The sequence below is a fragment of the Aegilops tauschii genome, chromosome 6 (genome assembly GCF_002575655.3).
Source record: "Aegilops tauschii subsp. strangulata cultivar AL8/78 chromosome 6, Aet v6.0, whole genome shotgun sequence".
NCBI classification, from domain to species: domain Eukaryota; kingdom Viridiplantae; phylum Streptophyta; class Magnoliopsida; order Poales; family Poaceae; genus Aegilops; species Aegilops tauschii.
Genome location: NC_053040.3, coordinates 446,777,483 through 446,788,267, shown reverse-complemented (window position 1 = coordinate 446,788,267; position 10,785 = coordinate 446,777,483). Strand labels below are relative to the sequence as shown.

The 10,785-nt window shown below is 45.6% G+C and overlaps 1 long non-coding RNA gene across 3 annotated transcripts; it reads right to left on the bottom strand.

Moving 5' to 3' along the window:
- Nucleotides 1-4,215: 4,215 nt before the first annotated feature.
- Nucleotides 4,216-9,170, bottom strand: LOC109744187 (uncharacterized). 3 transcript variants are annotated; one of them, XR_006665609.2, is made up of 5 exons: nucleotides 8,033-9,155; nucleotides 7,725-7,906; nucleotides 6,367-7,129; nucleotides 6,085-6,268; nucleotides 4,216-5,257 (listed from the first exon to the last, which is right to left on the bottom strand). It is a non-coding gene; the product is annotated as an uncharacterized lncRNA (long non-coding RNA). The 3 variants fall into 3 exon arrangements; XR_005760661.3 differs by having other exon boundaries at nucleotides 6,367-7,906; nucleotides 8,033-9,170; XR_012188119.1 differs by having other exon boundaries at nucleotides 4,216-4,764; nucleotides 6,367-7,906; nucleotides 8,033-9,165.
- Between the last annotated feature and the right edge of the window lie 1,615 nt (nucleotides 9,171-10,785).

The following is a 10,785-nucleotide window of genomic DNA, read 5'->3' as shown; positions in this document are numbered from 1 at the left end:
AATATACCGTTGAAAAGCTACGAAAAATGTGAAACTTTTTAATGTTGATGGTTTTCTCTGATTCCTAACCGTTTTCTAGTAATTTCAAAAATGGCGGGATCATTCGTTCTGCTTTTATCGCGAAACAGATTCTTCGAAAATGCACCGCGTGAAGAACTTGAACTTCTCGGCATGTCTACTTGAACTTCCTCTGTTTTTTACGTGTTTTTTTTTGCCCGTAGCTCTCCATCCACACACCGGAACACTCATTGAAATTGAGCAAGTGATATACCGGTGGAAAGCTGTTGTAAACACGCAACTTTCTCGTGTTGATCGTTTTTTCATACTCGCGACAATTTTAGAAGTTTTTCATCTGAAATTCATTCACTGTAGTAGTTGAACTTCCTGCTGTTTTCGCGTTGAACTTCTGTGACGTGTTTTCGTTTATAATTTTCTTATTCATTCGTCAGTGTTACATAAAAGATATTCTTTTTGTACAAACAACTCTCACAATAATTTTTTTAACTTTCTCCGACGGAGGACTTGAACTTATAACAACAAAACTTTTAGCCTTTGCTTTTTTATTCTTTTTTTAATACAAAACGCACACCGTGTAATACGTGAACTTCTGCCAGTTATCAATCTGAAGTACTCTCAGTTACGTGAAATTATCTGAGTTGTTTTTATGAATTTTTAATCTGATTTTATTAATCCTTTTTTATGAATTTTGAAGCGCTCTATTATTAAAAATTGAACTTCTTGTTATTTTATTTTTGAACTTCTTGTTTCCATTCTTTAATAACGAGGAAAATCTGAGTTTTCTATAATCATCGACCTTCTCCATCTTAATAATATGGACTTCCTGGTTTTATTTCTTAATCCTTTTTATGAAATTTTGAAGCTCTATTTTTAAAAGTTGAACTTCTTGTTTTTTATTTTTGAACTTCTTCTTTCCATTCTTTAATAACGAGGAAAATCTGAGTTTTCTATAATGATCGAACTTCTCCATCTTTTTAATATGGACTTCCTCGTTTATTTCTTAATCCTTTTATGAAATTGTGAAGCGCTCTATTTTTAAAAGTTGAACTTCTTTGTTATTTTATTTTTGAACTTCTTGTTTCCATTCTTTAATAACGAGGAAAAATCGGAGTTTTCTATAATCATCGAACTTACCGCTGTTTTTACTTTGAACTTCTACCACGTATTTTTGTTCGTAATTTCTCACCCGTTCATCGGAGTTGCACAAATAATATACCGTGCCGATTACGTCTTTCACAAGAAGTTTTGAACTTTCCCGTGCCGAGCACCTAAACTTCTTGCAACTACTTTTTTATACTTTAACTGGATTGAGAGAATTATTTTAAAACATGAGACACAACATCTTTTTGTGTTTTTTGAACATGTAAACACATGTTGAACCTCTCTAACAAGAATTTTGAACATCCGAGGGAAGAGCACTTGAACTTCTAGGAACAAAAAGTTTAGACTTCGCCTTTTTACTCTTTTTCGCGTATGAAACACACACCATGCAGTACATGAACATCTGGCTGTTATCACTTTGAACTTCTCTCTGTTTCACTTTAGTAACGAAAAAAATCTTAGTTTTTATAGACATCGAACCACTCTAACTTTTTTATTTGAACTTCTTTGTGTGTGTTTTTTAGAAATGTGAAAAGTGGAGTTTTGTTAGAAACATCAAACTTCTCCGTTATTTCAAATTGAACTGATTGGTCTCATTTTTTAGTAACCGAATAAATCTGAGTTTTTCAAACAAATATCAAATTGCTCCACTTTTTAAATTGAACTTCTTGATTTTATTCTTCATTAATGTGAGATATTTTAATTTAATTTCATTGTGAGATATTATATTATTTTAATTTGACCTTCCATTGTGAGATATTTTGATGGTGTGTTCCTCTTTTTATTCAAACATGTTGTAATGAACATTTTTATTTTAAACTTCTTGACTTTTTTTTAATTACGAGGAAATCTGAGGTTTTTACAAACATCGAACTTCTCCATTTTTAAATTTTCGACTTCTTTGTGTTGCATTCTTTTGCAGCGGGAAACAAAATTATAGTTTACTACATAGATTGAACCACCCCGTTATTTAAATTTGAACTTCTAGGTTTTTTTTAGAAATGGGGAAAGTGCTCTTTCTACAAACTTTTTTTGAAATGTTTTCGTTATTTAAGTTTTACCTTCTTGTTTTTTTAGAAACATGATGAATATGTTTTTGTTACAAAGATCTAACTATTGTGTTATTGTAATTTGAACTTTATGGTGTTAAAAAGAAGGAACATCCATCGGGAAAAGTGTTGTACATCCGTCATATTTTCTTCGAACTCTCAAATTAATGAGATTCGAACTCCAAGTTAAAATTTTTTCTTGGTGGGACTTCTGTTTTTCACGGCATAACTATTTTTGTGTTCTTTTTTTCTCCTTTTTTGGACGTCTCTGTGTGTTTATTGTAGTTTTCTTTAACTGAAACCAACATACTAAAAACACGTTTTTTTTTGCATCAACGCATACTATTGAACTTCAGGAAACAGTACAAAAAAAGAATGTAGATAACATGATGTACAAATGGGGGCCAAATAAACTAACGATCTTATTCCCTTCTTATGCCTCACGAAATTTCACATGTCCAAATGGACTTCACTTCACTGTCTCACCTTCTGTCATACACCTCGTACATACAAGCCCAAAATCAAAATTTAATCTGTGCCTCTCCAAACACAACATTTGCATAGAGAGTGCTATAGTTGCGAAAATGCTATTCTGAGCTCGAGCTCAGATGAGCTCTATATCTTAGCCATCAGCTCCTGCTAAGATTCGCACCATCCAATGTATATTCATCTGTATTCGAAGTTGTATATGCGCCTCCCATGGCCCACTCACCTACCTCCTTTAATGCGACATTCGTCATCCCTCGGCCGACCCTTAATCGAAATCAAATCACAGAATGAACTGTCCGTGAAACTATTTCACGCGGCTGACCCTTGGCGCCTAACTCTCAGGCGCTGCACTAGTGCAACGCCCGGGAGCTAGGCGCTGCACTAGTGCAACGCCCAGGAGCTAGGCGTTGCACTGTGTAGTGTGGCGCCTAGCTCTCAGGCGCTGCACGCTGACTTGGGCACATATGGGTGCGACGCTGGCCGTGTAGCGCCTATCTGGGAGGCGTTGCACAGTAGGGTGTGGCGCCGGCGAGGCGGGCGCTACACAAAAGGGTCAGGGGAGTGAAATAGTTTCGCAACCAGTTCATTCTGCGATTTGATTTCGATTATAGGTCAAAATTGTCAAATTTGTCCCTCCGCGAGGCAGCTCACGGTGCGCCCGTCGTGGGCCACGGCTCAGCGGTTACGCCACAAACGGATCCATCCCTTCGCCGGAAGTCTCGTTCCCCTCCCAATCCCTACACTTATCTTTCTTCAATCTCGCCGGTAAGAACCAGATCCGGAGACGATAACTACCTCCTCTTCATCGTCGCAGCCCGACGATGAACTGCCACTGATTCCTTGCCCCACCTGCGGCGACAAGGTGGTCACCTTCACTACCGAGCCGAGGTACGCTTCTACAAGTACCTGCCGGGGCTGAGTCGCCATGGCTTGTCCCAGCCATAGGTACTACGCCAGCCTCTAGCCGTGCACACATCCACTTCCCTTCACCAGAGATCCAGGCGCGAACACAATCTCTTGGACGGCAGCCGGGCGGGGATTCAACCAGCTCATGGACGTGCCCAACCACAGCTTCAGCAGCCGCGCCCCCTTGCGCGGCACCTCACTGCTGCTCCACGGGCAGCCAACACGGTGCTGCTTGCCGGCACCAACGTGATCCTTTTCATCGCTATGCTGTTCTTAATTTTCCTGCAGCGCAGCAGTTAGTACCGTGTACAACGGTCCTGCACTAGGGAGAGTCGTCTACTGCTTAATTATCTAATTCCAGTTTGTTGCACGGACCTGTGTAAGCCGTCATGCCCTGTACCAAGCAGCAATGACCTGTTTTGCGTCATCCCCACTGCTATTTCGTCAGGTCACTGTATGTAAGCATGGTTATCTCTGAATAATATTCAGCTGTTCCTTTTATGACAGTGGTTGTGACATTGCATTAAACAGTGTGTGAAGCCAAAGCGAATCCACATGGGTCAGGTCGGCACCCAGGCCATCAGCGAGCCCTTTGTCGCAAGGGTGTGCGCTGCCTGATTACATATTCTAGAGCAGTGCACAATCTTGCCACTCAATGAAATTACACATGATAAAAGTTTTTAAGCGGTCCGCCACAACACCAAGGCACGAGAGATGAATGCCAGTATCATCTAGCGCTTCCTTCAGCAACAGAGCATCAGTTTCCATGTAGACCTTGCCCATTCCTAAATCTGACGCCAAGTGAAGTGCAGCTTCAGCAGCCAGCATCTCTGAATGTGATGGGTTCAGCGCCCTCCCGAGACACGACTGTGCGGTGCCTGTTTGCCACCGCTAATTCAGTTGGCTTGTTTGGTCTCTGTTCTGTACGTGAGCATTTCTAGGAAGCTTAGGCATGTGTTACAGAGAAATTATAAGTTCAGATCTACTCATACATTTGTATTTATAGTACTACAAGAAAGGAGAAAAACAAAGATACAGCCTGATGGCATGGGAAATGCATTACAGACAACTCTCCGCTGCCCCCAACTATTATTACTGTCCGCGCCCTCCGCTGCCCCCACTGAGTAGACCCACGCCTTCATCATCACCTGCTTGATCAGCTGATCATCAGCGCCATCGTGGGCTCGCCATCCTAGTAATCCTTTACGTAGACCACGACCCTCTACTGTTAATAGGCTGCATCTCAACCATGCTTTCTAAACCAAATTAAATTATAAATCATGAAAAAGTGAAAACAAAATTTGCAAAGACATGGGAATTGACCAGTCCTGAAGTACATGGATCCTGTCAGTGAAGCTCCCAGATAAAAGGTTCAATCAACTTATAAGTAAGCTATAAGCATAACAGCTGGTTCAAGCAAACGATTGGTGCTGGCTAACCTCAGTAACAAGTTTTGCGTTATCAACAATGGATAGAAGACAAACAACAAACTGGAGGAAAAAAATACATGTTAATTCAGTTGATGATTAATTGCTTGGAAGCATAAAACCATCCAAAGTTTGTGTGCACTGGAAGAATGTTTGTATAGGTGAGAGTATAGAATTCACACAGTACGATCCTATTTAAACACTAAAATATATTACATATATAGACCGTGTTAAATGGCAAAAGCTTTTGATAATCTTCTTCCTATCCTGAAATGCATTACCGTGTTAAATGGCAAAAGCACATTGGAAATAAGCAAGAAGGAAAATACTACTGAAAATGCACCGTGAGGAGGCTCCAATGTGCTTTTGCCATTTAACACGGTAAGCAAGAAGGAAATAAGCAAACTTAGTCGGATTTACACATAGTTTGAGAGGATGAGCATTGTGCACATTGGAAATAAGCAAGGAAAATACTACTGAATACGCAGCAAGCTCTAGATCCACGGAGTAGGGAACCGCTGGACCGTTCTTGCCGGACCAGCTATCGCTAGCTTTCCAGGTGCGTCGTGTGTACCTACATTTACATTGCGTCTGCTGCATTCTGTTTCGCAATTCATAGATTCAGTCTTTCAGTTCATATATTCCTAGGTTCATAGATTCGAAGATTCAATCTTTACAATCAGCGGTACTTCTAGATTCACATATTCGAAGATTCAATCTCTACAATCAGCAGCACTTCTAGATTCACATTTCAACGGATTTTCTAGGGAACTATCTATCCACCGGGTTCCATTTTTGCCCACATCCATACTTTGACAGACTGTATTTCTTACTCCAGACAGTACAGCAGCAGAAGCATACTAAGATAATCGCATGATCTTGCTGAAAGTCAATACAGCTTTCCAGTTTACTCAGTGGCTGGCCTTCCTGCTAGTTACTGCAGTAAGGCACTCCTAGCATGACCTCTCTGAATTGAGCAAGCAGACTGCGAATGAATCCTACAGGCTCTAACTGTACTATTTCTTCAGTCATGCCAACTATTTTATTCAGAAATCGCTGCATGTTCGATGGGGTAAAGTTGTTTGTTCACTAACCTCTGGTTCCATCCGGGCGCCTGAGGATCCATCCTCTCTGTTGACAGCTCCGATGTCGGCGGTGACCTCTCCCTTCCCTCCGCCGCGAAGATCTGCTCTTCACCGCTGTCTGCCGCGGCGCCGTCGGCCCTGCCACAACTTGGCCTTTCGCACGCACAGGGGCGGGGACCAAACTCTCCCCCACCTCCTCAAGCAATGCGGGAGAAAGGGATCCTCTCAGTCAACCAAGCCGGCCCTCTACAAATGGAGATGCGCCCGTCCAAAACCAAAAGATCAACGTACCAGCCAATCGGTTGCATCAGAAGCTTCACGGTGCCCCGCCGCCGGCGGTCCAGACCACTATCCCGCACTCCTCATCAGCTACCAAATGACCCTTGGGGAAGAAGACTCTCGCCCCTGCATTCAATTCGTCTTAGACGGAAAGCGAACGGATCAGACGGGGAGCCGCGATTCTGATCCACGGCTCACCTCGCCGTCGTTCACCTTCGTGTTAAAACTAGCCATTCTATTCCATCTCCGTGGCCCACCACCTACCCCTGTGGCGTACATATTTGCAAACAGTGCCCAATTTCTGGCAGCCCACGACCACGCAAATAAAGAAATGGCCCACATCCAGAAGCACTGACCGACGCTGCAGATATCGAGCGCATATGTGCTCGGGACTAGTTACTCCACGTTAGTTGTTCCTTTCTAGCTATTCCTGAACTTCTACGGCCAATGCATTTTTTCTGTAGTAGATGCAAAGAACTACAGGAGGGAGATCTTTTTTTGCTGGATGACAGAGAAGTTCCACGGCGATGCAGAGGCGGACACCCGGGCAGAGGAGGATACAGGCTGGATGCGGCCTCACAAGAAGCAACACTGCAACCCAGCAACAACACTAATTCTCACGAACGACGACCATCTTCATGAACTCAGACCATCTTCCGAATGGCGACACCCCTGTCCCCTGCACCTCATGTGTGACCTTCTCCGCTGCCATGTGGTGAACTTCTCCCTCCCTCTGTTCATGTGGGTAGCGAGCAGCAGAGTGGCACGGAGGATCCTGGAGACACAAACTTTTGAGCATAAATGAGGGGGGGAAAGCACCAAATAGTAGGGGACTGCTGCTACTAAACCGAATACGAAAGGCAGAGTGGTGCATCCTCATCGTCACTGCAACACACACAATGACGCATTTTAGTCAAGTTAAAATACCCCTGTAGTACCCAGCTAGCCATGTTTGTAGCAAACACTACACCCTACTGAATTGGTTCATCAACACATTAGCCTGCTGACCTACTATTTTTACTGTACAGATTCATAAACATTACCTACTGTTTTTACAATGCACAAAATTGGTCAATGAACACATTGGCCTGCTGAAAATCAAACATTTGGACTGTAGTATATTACACTTCCAGTGATACATCCAGAGACACACACAACGAGCCTATCCATCCGCTGCCATTTTCCACAAATAATGTTACATCTAATCTCAACTGATTATGTAGTGGCGCCATATAAATAACAGAGTAAGATTTGATTAAGATGTGTGCACACACACACGACATCTCGCCATGATAGTGGAAGATGAGTTGTGCTAGCATTACCCAGCTAGCCATGCTAATTACTGCTGGAAGAAGGGCGAATGGCACAACCTGGATGAGCCGTCCTGCTGGTGTGGCACAATTTGGACTGCGGCACCACCGTTTCATATGACCGGGAGGTAGCAGCGGCGGTGGCCGGTGGAGACGTGGTAGAAGGGGAGGTCGCAGGCCGGAGGTACGGTGCCGGGAGGTCATCCGAGTTTGTACATCAGGGCAAATGCCCATGGCTGCGGCTGAGAAAGTAATGTTCAGAGGCGTGTTGTAACTTACTGTATGCAACTATGCATTATGAGATAACAAATGTTCTAGTCTGATACTTCACAACTTTGAAATCAAAGCAGAATTTTTGCTGCACTTACCTTAATGGAAACCACTAGATCCTAGATCCCCACATCTTCTTTCTTTATCATCTTTGAACTTCAGATTAGTACCTTTTTCATTTGGTCTGACAAGCTGTACAAGCTTAAGATAGTATCTTAGAGAGCAGAAGAACAAGACAGGTGAGGCACGGAGATGCTCTTCCACACACATAGCACCGGAAGGGAGTAGCAGCATGTTTTTCATCAATTAAGCCATTCATGAAAACGATGGAGAACACTTATTTTGATAACCAAGAAACATGGTGAAACATTGTCTGTTCTCTGTAAATATGGTATGCATGCTGAGATAAAAAATGTCTCCTATTTTTTCAGCAAAAAAATGAACTCTAATCTCAATTCCTCACATTCTACACGGTTAATTCTTTTTAAATGATATGAAATGAACTAACGAATCAAACCTCTGAAGGGACTCCCTTTAATGCAGATGCAGACCCAATCGTTAAGGATTCTTTTTTTAACATCTCCTAAGATGAACAACAGAGAAGTATATACCAGCAGAGAAGCAGCCATAGCGTGACGAGCTCACAGCGTTCCCCTAGACAGAGTACAGGCGAGTAGCTCATAGAGCTGGCTGCATACAGCGGAAGGAAGTGAATGGAGTCGACGACGGCGGGGGTCATCCACGAGGAGCACGGTGTGGGGTTGAACGGCCTGAGGTGGCATAGTTGAACGGCCTAGGTGCTACGGCGCCGGCTGTAGGTGGTGGACCGCGGTGGCAGTGGGTCGCAGTGGTGTGCGCGGCAAGCTGCAGGTCGATGCTCCCTCCAGCTGCAGGCCGATGCCTCCTTCAGCTGCAGGTAGCGCCCAATCCCCATTGAAGGTGCTGCTACGAGGCCCCCCTGTACGGACGTGGGTTGGTGTGGGCATCCATGGCGCGTGCTGGTGGTTCAGGGTGCGTCGGCCCCGGAGGCGTCCGTGACCAGCCGCGGCGGTGGCCGATGCCATCTCTGGCTCAGTAGACCGCGAGCTTTGGAGGCGAGCTCGTGTGGCTTCAGTGGCAAGGTTGGAGACCAAGAATTAAGATAACAAAGGCATTGGGATAATCCGGAGCTCCATCAAAAATCCGAACATTTTTGGACCTTCCCAACCCTCACTTCCTATTCAAATCATTTGAATTTAAATCAAATGTGTTTGAATTTAAATCTTTTAATCATGGCCTTTTTCTATTTTTTCGGAACAAGCACATTTTTGTGAGTCCGGAAAAATTATCCCGTGTCCAAACTTCTTCCCCTAACCTCTCTTTCTTTTCTTTCTTATCTCTGTTTTTGTTTTTATTTTCTTTAGAGTGAGAGAGAGAAGAGAGCCCAGCAGCCAGGCCGGCCTGCTTCCCCGCAGCCCATTTGGCCCAAGGCCCAGCAGCCCCTATCTAACCCTAGCCCGACCCCCTACTCGATACCTCTCCTTCTCGTTCCCTCTGCCCGCCGCCACACAGGAGAAGAGCTCTTCTCCTCGATCGCCTCCTTCCTCCTGGCGCCTTCCATCGCGCGTCCCACCAGAGCAGCCGGCCTCCCCGCCTCTGGCAACGGCCGCCGCCCGTCGCGCCATCTTCGGCGTCGTCGCCTCGCCATGGCACCGTGCCCGTGCCATCGCTTCTCCGCCTCGCCTGGAGCTCCAAGTCCGCCGGCCACCGGAGCCGCTACCGGTTGCCGCCCCGTCGCCGCTCCATGCTTCGCCGTCCCCTGCGTGTTTCATCACCTCCGACCGCCAGGATCCTCCAGCCAAGCCGCCAAGGCCCTGCTCTGTCGTCCGCCACTCCGTCGACCCCGCCGCTCCCCTTGGCCTCCTGCAGCTGCCTGTTTCCGGCCATCCCCATGGCTCGAGGAGCCCGAGCCTCTATCTGCTCCTCTCGCCCTGAGCCTCCTGCATCCGCCATCTCCAGTCGCTCCCGCCTGCAACTCCTTCTCCACGCCCCGGTCACGAACCTCCAAGACCACCATTGCAACTGTGCATCGCGAGGTTGCTGCACTGGACGCCAAGTACCACGACCATCTCGTTCCGTTTCATCACCGTCAAGGCCGAGAGGACGCCAAGTACCAGGACGACGAGGACCGCCAAGTTCGTCTACTGCCGTCAAGTGAACGACTACCATCATTCCAAGACCCAAACGACTGTGGCGACATGAACATCTACGAACCGTGTTCAGCTATCGTTTCCTACCTAGAAGGACTATCGTGGACGTGCATTTCGCCCCGAAGGACTTGGATGCGACAAGTTCCTCTCCGGACGTGTACAACTACCGTCGCCGTGTATGATTACTTCCCATGATGACCCGTGAACGTCTACTTCGACTACCGTCGCGAGAACAACTACTTCCACTACGTCCCATGGACCACTACTTCCTTCGACGAACTTGATCCGTTCCGAAGATGCACGCTTCAAAGGTATAACCGCCGAGATGACCTTCCGAGAACGAATGTTTGCGATGCATGAGATGCACCCTATGTTGCATCGTGTCCGAGTTGTCATTGCACGTTCCTCCTTGTTCGCCATGCCGTCGACCCGTGGGAACCCGGTAATCGGGATCACCCCACCATCTCTAGCAAGTTCCGCACATCCGCTCACTTGCTTCTTTTGCACCGATATCTCAATGAGCTACCGGAACCGATATGTTGCCGTGGCATCATTTTCGGATTCGTTGCCGTGGCACCCCTTTCTTCCACCACGGTGACAAATGCTTCATGACATGCTTATGTCAATATTTTCTTTAAATTGCATAAGACTTGCATATGTCA